Source organism: Somniosus microcephalus, chromosome 4, assembly GCF_052327205.1.
Source record: "Somniosus microcephalus isolate GS21.2 chromosome 4, FLI_Smic_1.0, whole genome shotgun sequence".
Taxonomy (NCBI): Eukaryota; Metazoa; Chordata; class Chondrichthyes; order Squaliformes; family Somniosidae; genus Somniosus; species Somniosus microcephalus.
Genome location: NC_140990.1, coordinates 306,174,609 through 306,193,051, shown reverse-complemented (window position 1 = coordinate 306,193,051; position 18,443 = coordinate 306,174,609). Strand labels below are relative to the sequence as shown.

The 18,443-nt window shown below is 40.0% G+C and overlaps 1 protein-coding gene across 5 annotated transcripts in view; it reads right to left on the bottom strand.

Annotated features, from left to right (window-relative positions):
- Nucleotides 1–18,443, bottom strand: part of mbd5 (methyl-CpG binding domain protein 5) — a 236,049-nt gene that overhangs the window by 189,098 nt on the left and 28,508 nt on the right. The window lies entirely within an intron of this gene.

Here is an 18,443-nt window from a genome sequence, read left to right as displayed (position 1 = left end):
ATCTAATGCAGACATTATTTTTTGAGGTTTCCACAGCATCTTACAAAACAATTTCTGGAGGGAGAACGAGATTGGATGATGTCATAGATTGTACACAGGCCTTTCACCTCTCGAATCAGGATTCAGAACTAGGCCAAGTGCATGGCCCTTCATGAAATAAACGTTGGCAATGTCAATCCAGTTCTTAGAGAGGTACTGATCCACAACACAAACTGCCCAAAATCTGGCACTAATTGATAACCCTGGAGAGGCCAGGGAATAGATGGCGGGAAATGCAAAATGTCTTGGTGGTTCAATTTGGAATTCTCTTCTCAGGCTGGGGCAGAGAAGAGGAGCTTTACTCCTGACGACAATATTATAGCTGAACTGGGAGCTCCTGATGCTGACACTTGATGCTCAAAATGGTAACGTGTTCAATTTCAAAGCACTAATTCACAAAGAAAATATTTTCGAGGTTCACTGAACTAACTTTGCAGCTGAAACTTGAGCTCTTTGCTTCCCACTTTAGAAATTATATTCAGCTCTCACCTCGTGGCTCACCAAGTAAAGACAACATGTGGTACTGGGCTGGACACATCAGTAAGCTCTTGGACTCAATGACCGCTCTGCTGTACTAATTGAACTTAGCCCATGGGAAGGGGGAGGGGAAGAAGTACAGAGGAATTTTAAACTTCCATTAATCATTATTCTGTTAGACATTCTGCCTACGTGGGCAGCAGGTGAGGAGAAAAATCAGGCTTGGTGATGATGCTCCCAAACAGTTGAACAGCCTGCCAATATACTCGCTGACTAGACTCAACACATGGAGAATAGATACATGGGCAAGGTACCAAAGGGCTGCTGGCATTCAGCAAACTGTACCCCAGCCAGCACTACTTACCACCTTCAGAAAAGGAGATAATCATAAGGGTGGTGGAAGGAATCGTTGTTTCTTAACTACAAAACATAAATGCTAGATTGCAAAAATTCAAAACTTACACTGAAAGTCTAAGAAATATCAAGACCTGGAATATAAAACATGAACTATTTCTTAATCATGAAGGTGAACACAAGACATGGCTCCAGGCTCATGCTGCTCAAGTTGATCACGAGGATGCAATATTTGCCATCACATTTCCCCATATCCTAGGACTTTGTGGAACAGCACTATAGTGCATAAACCGTTCCACCTCAATGGGGCACATAACACATGGAACGTATCATTTGAAAACAAGCAATTTTGGGAAAGTTTAATATTTTGCAGCGGAGACACATCATCAGTGCATAAATGTTGTTTCCTTGCAGTTACTAAACTCCAGTCTTCGCCTTTGGTCCCTGGTTAATTCCAGAATTTACATCAGCTCCTGCTCTGCAGTTGAGCAGATGTCAATTGAAAGGGCTGAAGTTGCTATTGTGGGTACACATATGGCTCAAATCAATACTTTGTTTCAGAAATTGATGTCTGAGAGATTTATTTCTTATTCACTGTTGTGTTTGTACCGCTATACACAACTACATAAAATAATAAAGCAGCAGTGACTGAGAGTAACTTCAAGAGATCTTTACTGGGTAACTGGAACTTCGGCACGGACTATACAAATCGATACGCGTCTGTTATATATGCTCACAACTAAGGATGTACATCCGCAAAACAAAGTAGTCCCTTCAATGTTGTATACATTACATTCACCATACAGGTTAGCTCCAAAGGGTTTTTTGTGGTTGTGGTTGGATGGATATAAAGAGGCAGTAAAGCTTTTAATTTTTGTGTTGTTATGAAATCCGACTCTCTTCCAAGGCCATGGACTGCCTATGGCTTAAAAGGAGCAAGAATTCTGCTCCTACCAGCAGGAAGTATCCAACAGTAACTCCTTCACGTTTTCTCTTTCCTCAGTTAGGGAAATGTCTGGTCTCCGAGGCCTTCCTGCCGCACTGCAACCGAGACAAGGAACTCAGCAGTATGGGGGAGAAAGAACTTGATTTTCACCAGTCTGGTGCCACATGTTTAACGTTTGAACGCACTATACCACAGCATCATTGTTGTGGGGATGTACAATCTTAATTTTAATAGGTCATTACATGTGCTAACTCCAAATGTTACACTATAATTCCACATTTTTCCTTGCAATCCGCTTAATTCATACAAAACTCTACAACAGCCATCATTTCCAGTAATTACATAATGTAAAAAATAATTCCCCATCTAGATTTTAAAACTGCTCAATTTCCATTTTATTTTATAGCTTTGTTACCCGTCACTGAAATTAACCATCACAGGAATTTCTTTTTGAAATTGACATCAATGGGGTGCACACAGAGCTCACTTTATATTTTTGGATAATCAAAATACAGCACTTTGCAAACCTGCTGGACTTGAAACCTTCATTTGATTTGATTCCTAGTTTCTTGGGCAGAAACAAAATAAGACAGGACATTTTTCACCTCAACCCAATGTCAATCTACAAGGCCTGGAGAGTGGTATGGCCACAACATGCACCGTGAATGAGCTACAACACAAAAGAATATGGTTTGCCCACACATGCTGCCCTAGGTTTAGTGCTCCCTTCCCCCATTATGCACATGCTGTTGTAAGTCTACAATTATAATTTAAAAGATAGTCTTCGAAAGAAAGTATTTGATTCAAGTTTCCATCTTATATTTTTTTGCCAACTTATAACTTTAAACAAGGTACTGTATTACACTTGCTATCCACAGACACGCACGCGCACACACAGGATAAAGCTACAAGCCTCTCAAAAGTCTCACTAAAACAACCCAGCATAACTCTTCTACTCCTGTTTCATCTACTCTAAATCTCATGTTCTGATGGTGAAAAGGAGAGAGAAATTAAACATAGTTCCAAATAGTTCAACCAGGATGCAGTTAATAAGAACGTCTCCTTGATAGACAACATTCCAATCTATTCTCACAGGAATTAGACATCAGTTGTGAAAAGTTTTAGTTTGTGTGAAAATATGGCAAATGGGCTGATTTAATTTCTACAAGAGTAACTTAGGCTGTCACTGTATAAGAAGTTTTAAATGTTGCGATTACAATTACTCCCAATTAAGAACTGAAGTTTTTTTCAAAGTTTGGAATTCCACATAACCCTATAATTTAATTCAATTTATTTTCCACCAATAAATTAAACTTGAGCTCCACAGTAATGTGAAAACCCAATACCAGAAACAAGTATTTTAAAAAGCACAGTCACCCAATTTTAAAACTTTTGTTATCTTCATTTCAAAAATCATTAATAAGGCTGCCAATACAGGTTCTAAATCTCAACCACACTGCCACACCAAATGGGGAGAGCAGTCACAAGGAAAATTTTGCAGGCTATGGGGAAAGAGCAGGGGAGTGGGATTAATTGGATAGCTCTCTCAAAGAGCTGGCATAGGCACGATGGACCGTCAGTGCTATAAGATTCTATGCAGGCTGCTTTTACACATCTGCTTTTACTGGTTCAGAGCAACAAACGCAGAAGCTTGGGAGGAAGTCACCTGATCAGAATTGGTGTGTAATCAAGACAGGCCAGGATGCAAATGGAAATTACTTTTCCCCCACTAAAACCTAAACATTGGAGTCCCTCCCAGTAGAGGTTCTGAATCCCAAGCAGATGGTTACAGATTGAAGTCCAACTACCATTTGTCTGTTAAACTCACCCATCATCGATTGTTTTTTTTTCCATGGGGGGGGGGGGGGGAGGGGCGGGGAGAGAGAAAGAGAGAGAGCGGAAAAAACAGGAAGGGAAAAAAAATTCAATTCATCCTATTAGAACAATTTCAATCCAATGGCCGTGGGAAAAAACATCAAAGAACAGTCTGGCTGCCTGGTTAAAAGCAGGCTACATAGCAACAAATATTCATTGTCATTTACATTGAGACATGTCAAGTACAGGCAAACCATCTGAATACAGGCTGCAGTAATATCAAGTTTGCTTGATGCTAAGCCGCACCACCACTGTGTACAGATGTCAAAGTAGGTAAATAACACGTACATTACTGCTGAAGCAAGTATTCTACCAATATCTTAAATAATAAATGGAAATTAAAGTTACATTTAAAGAGTTTTTTGGTAAGAAATTAAGACTCAATGCAACCCACAAATCTAAGAATGCTATTACTACAAAAAGTAACTGAAAAATTTGATAAATTCTTGTATCTGTACTTGGGCCAAAGATGTGTATGATTGATGTAGTAGTATTAAGGAATAATATAAAAAAGTAAACAAATAAGCAGATAATAGAAAGAGGCAAAGGTTATATTACTTCACATAGTACACATTACTTAAGATAAAATAACTAACCTTACTGTCCTAAAGGATTCCATATCTACTAAGCAACCACCAACCAGGCCACATAGGCAGCTTGTTAACAGCAGTCTTGAGACAGAGTGCTGCACATTACAGCCAGATTATACTGCAGCTTTTTTGTTGATTAAACAAGAAAGCAGTGGTTTATTGGTTATAGTTCAGTTTTTGTACTAAGAAACAAATATGCTGAACTGTTGGCACTTCAGAATCTGGCACGTATTAAGCCACGTCACACCTGTTGCAGTCTACCTGGAAGCTGTGCATAACAAACTTACGTTCAGAGGGAATTTCAAACATTTTTTGAAACTCTGTTAGCCAAGAGTCAACTGTTCCATCAAGCTCTTAGCTAATGTTAAAATTTTTTAATGTATACTCTCTTGCCTAGCCAGAGAGGAATGTGGAGTTAGCAGTGTAACTCAGCACCATCAGGTTGCACTGTTCACAAGCAGTTATTCATGTCAAAGCAGACCATCATCTTTTATGGGCAGCAATCGGTATGACTTCTTTATTAAGTCAGGAGCAAACCACTATTATTGAAGGGAGATATCTGGAATGTACTATTGAGGAAAGTTAACAGGATCCAGAGATATATGGAAATAGCAAATGGAGGGTGGAGCAAGACTGCCATCTCAGAGAAAATTCTGTTTTCATGCCTACATAGTAGTGAGAGCTACCTGTTAGAGGAACAGCAGGAATAGTACCAAATAGAACACTGGCAGGACTCAAAAATGAACAGCAGTCTTGCTCCATCCCCCAATGCGTATTTCTATTCAAGAACAAGCGTGCTGTGCATGACAGACAGAGCAAGATTGCTCCATTGAGTTGTAAACTCAGCTTAATACAAAGCCTTTTGCCAGAAAATAGGTAGAGATGATCCAGATCCTTAAAAACAGCCCTAAATATCATATAGTATTAAGGGTATTTGAAAAAAGCAAAAGTAACCTCAAAAGATCACTCATTTTCAAAACACTGGTTCTACCAATTAGAGAGTAAAGACACACCATCAAGTCATTAAAGATGATAAGGATAGACAGAAAGTTGTGGCAATACAAATGGTGGAAATAGAGGAAATTGCATCTAAATTATCCTTAGGAAGGATAACAAGTTATGAAGTTTAATTGGAAGTGAAGGACCTAACCCCATGACTTCTGACTGGTTATAATTGATCCGAATGCAGCATTGCAGCTTCACTCAGTTGATGGCACTCTCACCTCAAGTCAGGAAGTAATGGGCGCAAACCCCATGCCAGGACAAGTACACAATCCAAGATGACACTTGATTTCAGTACTGAAGAAAGCCACATTATCTTTCGGATAGATACCTAGTTCAGGTTGATGTTAATTACCCCATGGCACTATTCAAACAGCAAGGAGTACTTCTGGTCAACAATCAACCAACACCATAAAAAAATTAATGAACTGGCTGTTTATCTGATTTGCTATTTGAGACCTTGCGGTGTACAAAATTAGCTGCCAGATAATGGCAACCACAAAAAAAATAATTCACTGAATGTGAATCACTTCGAGACATCTGGATGGCTTAATCAGCTGCAATATAAATGCGAGTTCTTTCTTTTTATATTATTCAACACAAGACAACGCTCGGAGAAACCAAAGGGTTTGAGAAATACAACAAAGTCATCTGATTTTACAAATAATATCCTGCTATCCAGATACCTCAGACATCCCGATTTGTTGGAATGTTAAAACCAAAAGTTTTGAGCACTGATGCAAACAATAGGAACATAAGAATTACTAGACGAAAAAAGACCATGGTCCACATAGTTCACCTCCACCATCATGGTAGTCGAATGATAAAGATTATAGAGATTTTGACTAATCATAGCAATAAATCTCTATAGTTAGTTAGTGTACAACATATCCACATGTATGACGAGGAACAGCCCAGTAGTGGGCCAAAGTCACTTGTTCCTGCCAAACATGCTACAATGGAGAACAATGCCATAAAATACCTTAAACAATGATTGGAGGTCAACCTATTGGTGAGTACAGTTGACTTACTCTACAGTGGTCAAAGAAATACATACACATAACTTCCTAACCAAACCCCATCGTGCCCAGAACACCGTAAACATATATCCCTTCCATTTACTCAGAATCCTCTTCTGCGTCAATGGAAAGAATGAAGCCCAGGCCACATGCCAAGTTCTGTGCCATGTATAACATCTATAGTTCAGAGAACACTGACTATATGTCCCCAACACACTTTTCTGGTTTTAATATATAGCGATTACATTGAGGTGTACTGTCAACACTTTTCAATTACAATTTTGGAGCAGGCCTGGTTTTACAGAAGGGACAGTATAGGGGCTCCTGATCTTTACGTACGTTGAAGATAATCATGCCATGCATACATTAGGAATACAATTACAGTAGCAGACAATATTTTATGAATCACCTTCAAGAGGAGAGGAACCAAATCTTGAAAGAAAATGGAAATGTCACATTCCAGAGCCTCACCTAGCAGCATAAACGCAAACACCCTGCAAAATGTTCTCTATTGTAATAGGATTCTTTTCCTCAATGCTTACTGTGCATATGCCACATTCTCAATCAAGCTCAGGTTAACACAGATTTTTTTCTATTGTTTACTTAACAGGCAAGAGATTCCAACACTTACATGGACACTGTGATAGGAAGCATTCCAGGCATAGGGTTCACCCCTTATGTTGCCATGTAACCAGAACTTAAATATTCCCGATAAATAATTCCACAGTACAATTAATGAAACTACATACCTAGTTTAAACCTCCTGCCTAGAGAAAAATTCTTAAATTTTCCTTATCACTTGTTATTTGGGCCTACGAAGCAGGAGAATTGCATTGTAAACAAAAATATGGTGGATTTTAAAACATTTTTTAGTTCGTAAAAGTGTCAACTTCCCCAATCAGTGCTATCGACTTCAATCCTCAACAGGAGCCATCTACTAAAATCCCATTTGCCTCCTTTCTCCTACCCTTTCCCCTATCCCTCCCCCTACCTTGATATCCACATACATTGGACAAGTAATGTTATACTGTACTGTCTAGCACATGGAATGGGATTAGCCTTCACAATAAGTCCTTACGGAAAAATAGACTATTCTGGTCCAGAATAAGGAATGATAAAAATCACACTTTAAACATTAAGGCTGCTGACTTTCATAATTTATGAAGCCAAATTGCATGTTATGTGAAAAGTCAATCAGTATAACACACCTGATATCACCACACAAAATGCTAAAACATAGGTGGTCTTCGGAAGCAAGCAAGGGTTGATGCCCACTTCAACACAATTATTTAACCATATTTAACATATTTAGAATACTTTGTTAATTTTGACCAGGAACTTCCTTTTAATTAGTTAAAACTTTATGGAAAAATGTTATCTTTTAAAATTCTCAAGGAAATAATATGGTTACAGAAAATGAAAACTAGTGTTCTGAATGCTAACTGATAAGGAGAAAAAACAACTCAGTCTCATAGAATATAGGCAAAAAAAAAAATCAGCAAAATCAAGTCAATTCATTACTGCTCCTTTTCCCCAGCACAATTTTTTGTTCAGCTTCTTCGGACAATCTCTACATTTCTTAGCTAAAATAGGAGACAGATAATAAAACACATCTTTTGCTCCAGCACGCCATACAGTTTAAGTCCACTAAAAGTGGAGAGGAGGGGAAAAGGAGGCATGTGGCAATAGGAGAAGTACGTTAACTGTAAACAGCTTCCATCATCCACAGTGTGCATTGCACACATTTAATTAGTCACATCTCGGGCAGTGCACCTTTTTATATGCAAATGTTTGTGTCACTAGCACCTGTTTGGCTTAAACTTCAGACTCAAACAGCACAAATCACAGCTGAACAGGTAAGGAACATACCAATCAGCAACCAGGAATGAAAAATCACCAAACGCGTGATTCAAATGACCATGAATTAAAAATAGGCAGTCAACAATACCCATTAATTTATAAAAAATTTGATTATTCAGAGCAGTCCAAAGATTTTTTACAAAACCTTTTGCTGTTATCTTGGGTTCTGCACTTAGCTAAGCACTTACTATTGGAAATAAGATTTGCAATTTAATAAAGACATTAAAAAACTGCTACGTTTGCAATGGTATTTTGTGTTTTTGAAATACTTGTACAGGTTGAGCGTCCCAAACCAGGAGTTCCGGAATCCAGAATGTTCCAGAATCCGGACTCCAGGACGATTGGTGGCAGGGGTCTGGAATCCATAAAATGTTCCGGAATCCGGACACCCTGAGGGAGGCTTACCAAAAGCGCAACCTGGGCCCAGGCATTTCCGGACTCGGCACGTGTTTCTGGTGTCCGAAGTCTAGAAATATCGTCGCAACCTGGGCTCGGGCGTTTCCGGACATCAGAAACACGTTCCGAAGTCTGGAAAAACCTGAAAACCGGCTCGGCCTCGGTCCCGAGGTTGCCGGATTCGGGACGTTCTGCCTGTAGCAACATTTTCTGTCAGAGGCCTGTGCCCATGTGAGAAGCCTGAGCCTCGAGATCATTGCAGGCTCCCCGACCCATCACTGTTAATTAAAGGGACTCAAGCCATCAGACTAAAGATTCCAGCATTCACCAGTACACAGATCTTTCTAGAATTATTTTATGATTTAATTCAACCTCCGCGAACTCTGCATTCTGCCAACTCTGGCCTCTTGTCCATCCCCGCCTTCCTTCACACCACCATTGATGGCCATGTCTTCAGCTGTCTAGGCCCCAAGCACTGAAATTCCCTCCTAAATCTCTTCGCTTCTCTCTTCTCCTTGAAGACCCTCCGTCAAACCGACCTCTTTGACCAACCCGCCCTAGTGTCTCCTTCTTTGGCCGTGTGTCAATTTTTGTCTGATTACGCTCCTGTGAAATGCCGTGGGACGTTTTACTACATTTTGTTGTAGAATGGGTTCTCAGTTTCCGCGCTGATTCTTGCCCACAAAACTAATAATATGAGACGATGCATTCTTAGTATTGGATTTGCTTGAGATTTTATTGCCAAAGTGAATGAAAAGTAGCTCAGACTGGTTAAGTCATGGTAGACCGGTTATGTCATGGTAGTTTTGTGCCGGCCAGTAATGTGATTCTCACATTGTAAATGCAACTTAAGAAACTGCATATGTGCATTTTGCTCATACCAGCAACCCTACTGTACTTCACAGGCAATGGCTACATGAAATAGGGCAAAAATCTGATGACTGGAAAGTGCAGAGTGCTTAATAACATAGAAACATTGAAGATAGGAACAGGAGTAGGCCATTCGGCCCCTCGAGCCTGCTCCGCCATTCAATGCGATCATGGCTGATCATCCAAATTCAGTACCCTGTCCCTGCTTTCTCCCCATATCCCTTGATCCCCTTAGCCTTAAGAAATATATCTAACTCCTTCTTGAATATATTTAATGAATTGGCCTCAACTGTCTTCTGTGGCAGAGAATTCCACAGGTTCACCACACTCTGGGTGAAGAAATTCCTCCTCATCTCAGTCCTAAATGGCTTACCCCTTATCCTTAGAACCTCAGCAGTGTTATCCTGGAAACAAATGCAACCTCAATACAATTAAAAGCCTCCTTTTCCATATGAACGCTGAACAAATGAGAAAAAATAACATAGAAACATAGAAGATAGGAGCAGGAGTAGGCCATTCGGCCCCTCGAGCCTGCTCCGCCATTCAATGAGATCATGGCTGATCATCCAAACTCAGTACCCTATGCCTGCCTTCTCCCCATATCCCTTGATCCCTTTAGCCTTAAGAAATATATCTACCTCCTTCTTGAATATATTTAATGAATTGGCCTCAACTGCCTTCTGTGGTGGAGAATTCCACAGGTTCACCACTCTCTGGGTGAAGAAATTCCTCATCTCCGTCCTAAACTGTACATAATGAAAAAAAATGAGCTCTCTGGCATACCCTGGGTTGAGATTTCTATCTACAATTACCTCCAGTGCACCACGAGAGTAAGTAACTCTTCACGTCACACCAATGAACATTCACTATTTAAATGTGGGGGGGGTGGGGGGGGGGGGAGGGTTAGTGAGGAGAGACAAAACTAGGAAACACAGAATTTATGTATTTACTGAAAGTCTAACAAAATTGATATTAAACTGGTGAATGCATAATCTTTGTTTTTTTGTTCCTTCTGCAATAGTTTTGCGAAAAAATGTTTCACTTACATCCGTTAGTCCATTAAGCAAAGACTGAAGCTGACAGATGTGCAGTTTTCCATGGTGTGCTCCATAAATGAGATCCCCATGGCCTGATGGTGCAAGACATCTTATCCAAAATGCAACTTTTCAAAGCAAAAATTCTGTTTGTTGAGCTATAACATACCAGTGTCAACAAGTTGAAAATATCAAATCTAGTTTTATGCTGTGAAAGTATAAATATTGCCTCAGATAAGAAGCATTTTAAACACACATACAAGGTCTGCAAACACTAGAAATACTTATCTCCACACATACTGTATTGATTCAGCTGTAAGGAACGTTCCATTTCTTAGTACTCTGTCACTATAAAAAAATCCAAATTCCTCCCTCCCCTCCCCACCCCACCACCATCAAGCCGCCTGGCAGTCAATAGATAGGTCCTTGTCGCTTCTCCAAATGCAAATTAATTCAGCAGCGTGCCAACTAGCAGAATTTGTTGCTATGCAATACTGAGCTACATAGAAAAACTTGATGAAATTCACCATTGGCGTTTCAAAAACTTGGGGCAAGCTGCAACTTTTGGTCTGCTGTCTCGTAAATAAGTTTTGAATCTGATTTACATGTCAGTTTGTACTGTAGTTCATCCTCATACAGCAGCCTCCGTATGTAGTAGTCCCATATTATGCACATTGCAACAGCAGCACCATTACCAACAATTATTTGAAAAATTTAGGTTTTCAAAAAAAAATACGCACATGCGCACACAGCTGAATCAGAAGGTTGTGGGTTCAAGTCCCACTCCAGAGACTTGAGAACAAAAATCTAGGCTGACACTCCAGCGTAGTGCTGAGGGAGTGCTGCACTGTTGGAGGTGCCGTCTTTCGGATAAGACGTTAAACCGAGGCTGCATCTGCTCTCAGGTGGACGTAAAAGATCCCAAAGCACTATTTCGGAGAGCAGCAGCGGAGTTATCCCCGGTGTCCTGGCCATTATTTATCCCTTAATCAACCTCACTAAAAAACAGATTATCTGGTCATTATCACATAGCTGTTTGTGGGAGTTTGTGGTGCACAAATTGGCTGTTGCGTTTCCTACATTACAATCGTGTCTAAACTTCAAAAAGTACTTAATTGGCTGTAAATTGCTTTGGGGCATCCCGAGGTTGTGAAAGGCGCTATAGAAATGCAAGTCTTTCTTTCTTTAAAGGTAAACCTGCTAAGATTCGTTGAGGCATGTGATCAAGAAAAGCCTTTTTAAAAACAAACAGGTGTTTGATAATTAATGGGTCATCCTCACGGCTGGTTTTAGCAAATCAGACAGATTTACTTTTGGTTGCAGCCCACTGTAGGACGCTTGGTGCCAGCGCAGGTCTTCTAGAAGTATAAAAGCAGCTTGAGTGGCAACAATGGACCGGGGGGCAGTGGGGGGAGGATATGGATGCATAACTAACAGTACACAAAGGATTCACTAAATGCTTATTTGTATGTTATGACAGTAGTGCTCTTGCATCCACAGATCAAAACTGGAACATTATATTCTTTCCCTTCACCACACACAGTCCCCTCAAAGCCACCAGAGTAAAAATAGCGCGTTTACACTGAAGTGACAACTAATTGGGGTCACAATGGATACGATTCTTGTGGACCTGATGTCATAATAGTTTGCAACTTAGTAACTTAGGGATTACACCACCCTTGGTAAATCCTGTGATTTACACAGAACTTTACAAAAAGAGACGCAAAAAACAAGCAAGTTGTTACAGTAATACATTCCAGCAATAATCACTGGCCGAGTGCAAGACGAACAATATCTGTTTTTGTGCATTGCCCCTCCCCCAAACACTCAAAAGCAGAGTTGTTCATTAAGGACAGATTCAGTGCTGGCACCTTGGTTCGACTGTAGAAAGGGCTCATTGGGCTCCGTTCAAAAAAAATCATGATTCACCAGTGGCTCTAAAACTACATCTTTGTCAATAAACTGTTAATATGAACCATGCTTAAAATTCTCCTGTTCACATCATGTTGTAGCCAAGATAAAGTGCCCAGACTGACAAAACAATAACTTTAACATTAACCCCAATAAATGCACAAACAAATGGCTTTACTTTTTTTTTTAAATTTCCCCAGAAAAGGATTGAGTAGCAAAAAAACAAATTGAAGGCAGGTTAAATAATAGACAGATATTTAATCACTATGCAATACGCGCAGTTAAACTAAATAAGCCGTTGTTATGAATACAGTTCATGGCTCCCAGAAAGAAAGTCAGTCGTGTCTGGTATTATTTCTTTAAAACATTTAACTTCTCACCCCGATCATTATGAACTGAAGCTCCAGCACTTTTGAGATGCTAAGAAAACTTTAACAAAGGAAGTATTATAGTGTGAGGTCACAAAGTTTTGAATTGTAATGCAAGCAAAATTTTTGCCTCATGCAGCATTTCTGTCCATCTGCGCGGTTTGAGAAGTGGGAGAGCCATGAATAAAAGTACGCACAACCAGAGTGCGCGGAGGAGTCATGGAACAGTCAGAGGTCTGGAAACATATTTATGGGTCAAGTCGAAGGATTAAACTGCTGAAAACGTTAAGTATGATAATTAAGTTATAACACTACAAAAATAAAGCGGGTCCATTGATACCCGTTACAAGCACCACAGTCTTAATATTTTTGAAATGTAGATCTAAACTTTTGTTTAAAACAAAGGTAACGTTTATGAAATTTATTGTAGGGAAAAATGTTAGCACTCAAAATTCATGTCACCTTACTGCCAAATATTCCAAGTTTAAAAATGGACACAAAATAGTGGTCTGTACATCACTGAAATGGAATTGTTGCTGGATCTGTAAAAATTACATTACTTTTATAAATAAACATTTAATTATAATTTAAATATAATAGCATCTACAAAAATATAGTTTGGAAACAAAAAATGTGGAAGTTAAATCTGCCATGTCTTAATATTCAGAGACCCATGTACTTCATTTTTTTGAAATTAATATTCTATTCAATAATAAAGACAATTTTAAAACTGTATTGCCAGTAGTGGTGGAAAGTTATAAACTTTATTGTTGTAAAAAGATAACACTGTGGCACCAAAATAAAGACTACAATTAAAAACAAGTACAAACTAAAGCATCTTACCTGTGAAGGGGACAAAAAATCAAAATGACACTTCAAATGCCAGGATATTTAATTTTATTCTATTGTTGGCAGTGTGGATTCAGTTCTGTAAGAGTAAAATGCTGTGACTGGTATGAACCAATGGCAAAGAGCAAAGGTCAGCACTATAAGTACATAACTCAAAAGATGACAATGCATAGTGCAAACCAATTGATCCCTAAAGGGGGAGGGGCAAATAGCTTGAAAAGCAGCTGCATTTGGATTGCAAACACTATCCACAGTTATGGTACATGTAACATTATTCATCACTTTAAGATTAGTGATTACTGATGGCACATATGAATGAAGATTAAAATATACAGACAATCATGATAGCAAACAACATGATTCAAGACTTTTTTTTTCTATACAATCTATCAAAAATAGGCAACTGCCAAGTTCTCAGAGGCAGAAATAATTTGGAAATGCATGCTTGCTTTTCAGGAAAAAGTACTAAGACAAACGCTTTTGTCCCCAAACAGCTTAATAGATGACAGTCAAATACAGAAGTGATAAATCAAACAATGAATACATTTTCAAATACAGCTCAACAATATGTACTACAGAGTTCTTGATCGAGTTGTTTTTGTTGAATACTGTGAGCCAGATATAATTACTTGCGTTTCTTTTCCCTGTTCCAGACTTGCTGTTATTTTAATCCCCTTGTCATCCTAAAAAAAGGTGCTCGTTGTCACTTTCAGCTTAAGAAATAGGAGCAGGAGTAGGCCATTTGGCCCCTCGAGCCTGCTCCGCCATTCAATAAGATCGTGGTTGATCATCGGCCTCAACTCCATTTTTCTGTACTATCCCCATATCCCTTAATATCCAAAAATCTATCAATCTCTGTCTTGAATATACTCAACGACTGAGCCTCCACAGCCCTCTGGGGTAGTGAATTCCAAAGATTCACCACCCTCTGAGTGAAGAAATTTCTCATCTCAGTCCTAAATGGGATGACTGTGACCCCTGGTTCTAGACACCCCAGCCAGGGGCAACATCCTCCCTGCATCTACCCGGTCAAGCCCCTGTAAGAATTTTGTATGTTTCAATGAGATCACCTCTCATTCTTCTAAACTCTAGAGCTTGTGAACCAAAAAGTGACAATAAGCATTAACAAGGTTTCACTGCAAAATGTAGTTTCCCCTTAGAGTAATATTCAAGATATTTCTTTCTGTAATAAAGCCACTATACAGCAAGTCAGTCAATTTTTAGTGATTGATACTGCAATTTTGTGGAGATTTTGATTAACTTGGTGATTCAGGAGGGGCTGCTAACATCTGCATCTGACAAGAAGTGAATTAGTGTCTATCTACACACATGAAGTTACTTGTACAAACTCACTATGAAATTTTTAGGAGGTGGCTTTTAAGAGCAAAAAAAAATAATAGCAAGACTAAAGTAGAGCCCACTGTAATAACCAATACTATCATCGAACAGGCATTTTGATTACTCAACCAGGGCATTACACTATATTATTTCCCTTATGCACGTCTATTTAAAAGATATATTGTTGAGCTTGCCATTCGGCCTATTGTGGGTTATGTCCTTCCAATCATCTGCGAGAATCTTATAACCTTGAAATTGTTTTCAAGACAGCTGGAAACTACTTCTGCTTGCTAGAGAAATATTTCCCATAATTCAGCTCAGAGAACATAAAGCAAAAGCCTGTTGACCAGCATTCAATGTAGAAGTGTCAGCTGTGGCTCAGTGGGTAGCACCCTCGCCTCTGAGTCAGAAGGTTGTGGGTTCAAGTGCCACTCCAGGGACTTGAGCACAAAAATCTAGGCGGACACTCCAGTGCAGTGCTGAGGGAGTGCTGCACTGTCGGAGGTGCCGGCTTTCGGACGAGACATTAAACCGAGACACTGTCTGCTCTCTCAGGTGGACGCAAAAGATCCCACGGCATTATTTCGAAGCAGAGCAGGGGAGTTATTTATCCCTCAATCAACATAACAAAAACAGATTATCTGGTCATTATCAGATTGCTGTTTGTAGGAGCTTACTGTGTGCAAATTGGCTGCCGCGTTTCCTACATTACAACAGTGATTACACTTCAAAAGTATTTAATTGGCTGTAAAACGCTTTGGGATGTCCGGTGGTCATGAAAAGCACTTTATAAATACAAGCCTTTCTTTTAAAGTCGATGCTACAAAGCAGTGTTTCGTCGAGCTTTGCTTCGATGCTGGGGGTGATGCCTTGAAAACTTTATACTTCAGCCACAGTTTCCATTAACTACTGTGATTCAGGTCGAGGAAATGTGTTCTTGAACAACATGCTGATTGGTCACTTCCTGACCAATCAATAAGGTAAGCTCACCATACTGCCACCACTTGAAGACCAAGCGAAAGGATTTAATGCAGTAGTGCTCTCAACTCGTGTATGGTTGCAAGACATGGATGTGCTACAGGCATCGCATGAGGAACTTGAGAAATTCCACATGCATCAGGTGCAATCAGTGCAGGTAGACTATCCTTTATCCGCACTTCTGAAAACCGAAAACCTCTAAAAACCGAAAGTTTTTTCGTGGAGCGTAAGTCGTGCGCACGACATGACCAGAGTGGCGCCAAACATGACAGGAGTGGTCCGGGAGCTCTGCCTTTCCCTGTGAGCAGGGCAGAGGGTCACAGAGTTCCCTCCTGGGTAGGAGATTGCAGGCCAAGCCGGGCAGTGTGAAGGAGGTACCGGGAGAGTGAACCCAACAATACAGCGGCCCGTCCGATAGTCTTTTCTTCCCCCCCCCCCGACCTGATTTGCGGGCCAGCTTAGCGTAGGAGTAAGCCGATATCCGGCTTTCCCACAACTGGTGGCGGCAGTCGAGCCCCAGACCCCCGCTAAGTCAAGGAATTCAGATACGGAGCAGGGGGAGCCGGAAACCTCGATCTAACGGCAGAAATCAGCAGCCGTTTTGTTAGGTTTTTTTTCTTCCCCTAGCATTTTTTTCTTCCCCGAGCATTTTTTTTTATATAAAAACAGTCAGGCTCTGGAAAGAGTCTCTGTAGCTTAGCAACAGCTTCAGAGACGCTTCCAAGGCAGGGCCCGAGTGTTTACAAGCTGTTGCTAAGCAACAGTGTTTGTTGTCAGATATGGAGATGAAAACCTTCTGAAATCCGAAAAATTCCAAAAACCGAAACACAGCTGGTCCCAAGGTTTTCGGATAAAGGATAGTCTACCTGTACTATGCATTAAATGGCAAGATCACTACTAACCTGGAAGTCTCATCGTCAACACTTACAGCAAACACTATCTACAGTATATATGCAGATTAATAGCTTTGATCCACTTAGACTCCTTAAAACTATTTCTGGCCACGTGAATGCTAAATAATGGAGCTTGAATGACATCATCTCCACCAGCTACCTAACGAGCCTTTATCCAGCTGTAGATATGGTTAGAACAAAAAGTTAATAAAAAGGAAAACAATACAGTAAATGGAAACAAAACAAATTAAAAACTGTATGCATCTATGTGGGGTAAATGAAAGATTACATTGGGTCAAACTGTTCTGGTCACAGCGTCAATTAGGTATAGGGATAAAAATTTAAGCATTGGGCTAACGTGTTGCTAATCATTTATAACAGAAGGAAAAAGAGGGACAAAACATTTAAAGCTTGCTTTTTGTTTGTCTATTAATTCCCCCCACCCCCCTTCTCTATGGAAGAGGAAAATAAAGAGTGGCTCGTGCTGGGAGATGGTCCAATAGGACAACTGCAGCATCCCACTACTGGCCCAATAACGTTAGTACAGGCCAGAAATCTAACCTAATGTGTACGGCGCAAAGTGTGCTATTGAAATATTGGGGAGCTCCAATTCCTTGAGACCTGACCTTGCATTGTGATGTGATAAAATATTCTGAAGCTTCTATATAAAAAATGTTATGCAATCAATTTAGTTAACATACTAAATAATTACTTCTTGCAAATATTCACTATAGAAGACACTGGTAGCATGCTACACATCATAGTAGGAGTTTCTACAGCTAAACATTAACTCTGATACCGTTTACTTCTACATTCTAGACTAGCTTAAAATGGCTCAAAAATAATTATTCTTCAGGAGGAATTTCTTCACCCAGAGTGGTGAACCTGTGGAATTCTCTACCACAGAAGGCAGTGGAGGCCAATTCATTAAATATATTCAAGAAGGAGTTAGATATATTTCTTAAGGCTAAAGGGATCAAGGGATATGGGGAGAAGGCAGGCACAGGGTACTGAGTTTGGATGATCAGCCATGATCTCATTGAATGACGGAGCAGGCTCGCGGGGCCGAATGGCCTACTCCTGCTCCTATCTTCGATGTTAAGACCAGGGATAAAATCTACGAAGTGCTGTTGGTTATTACAAGGGAATCAGTGAAAATTGGGAAGATCCTACTGTAGTGGAAATAAGAAACAATGCAAGTTGGTCAAGTTTGCAGTAATGTGATTAAGTAAATTAAGAATTTACAGAAAGAGCTGGACAACATTTGCAAATGGGCAGAACTATGGCAGATGACATTCAGTGCAGGTAAGACTTGCAAGACTAAACGGGAAACATCCTTGATAAATGGTGTTGAAATAGCTTGGGGGGAGGCTGAAAGAGATCTGTGAGGGGTAATAGACTCTATATTAACATGCCCAGTCATTGTAGAGCAACAATTACAAAGCAAACAGTATGCTGAATCTATATTGTTAAATCAGTTGGGTGTTAAACGGAGGCAGTCATGTTGAAAGTAGTCTGGTCAGGCTGCACCTTGAATACTGCATTCAGTTCTGATCACAAAGCACAGGGAAACATTGGAGCCCCGGTGCAGCAAAAGATGATGAAGCTGACCCCTGGCATCAAAGGATTGAGCTATGCAGAAAG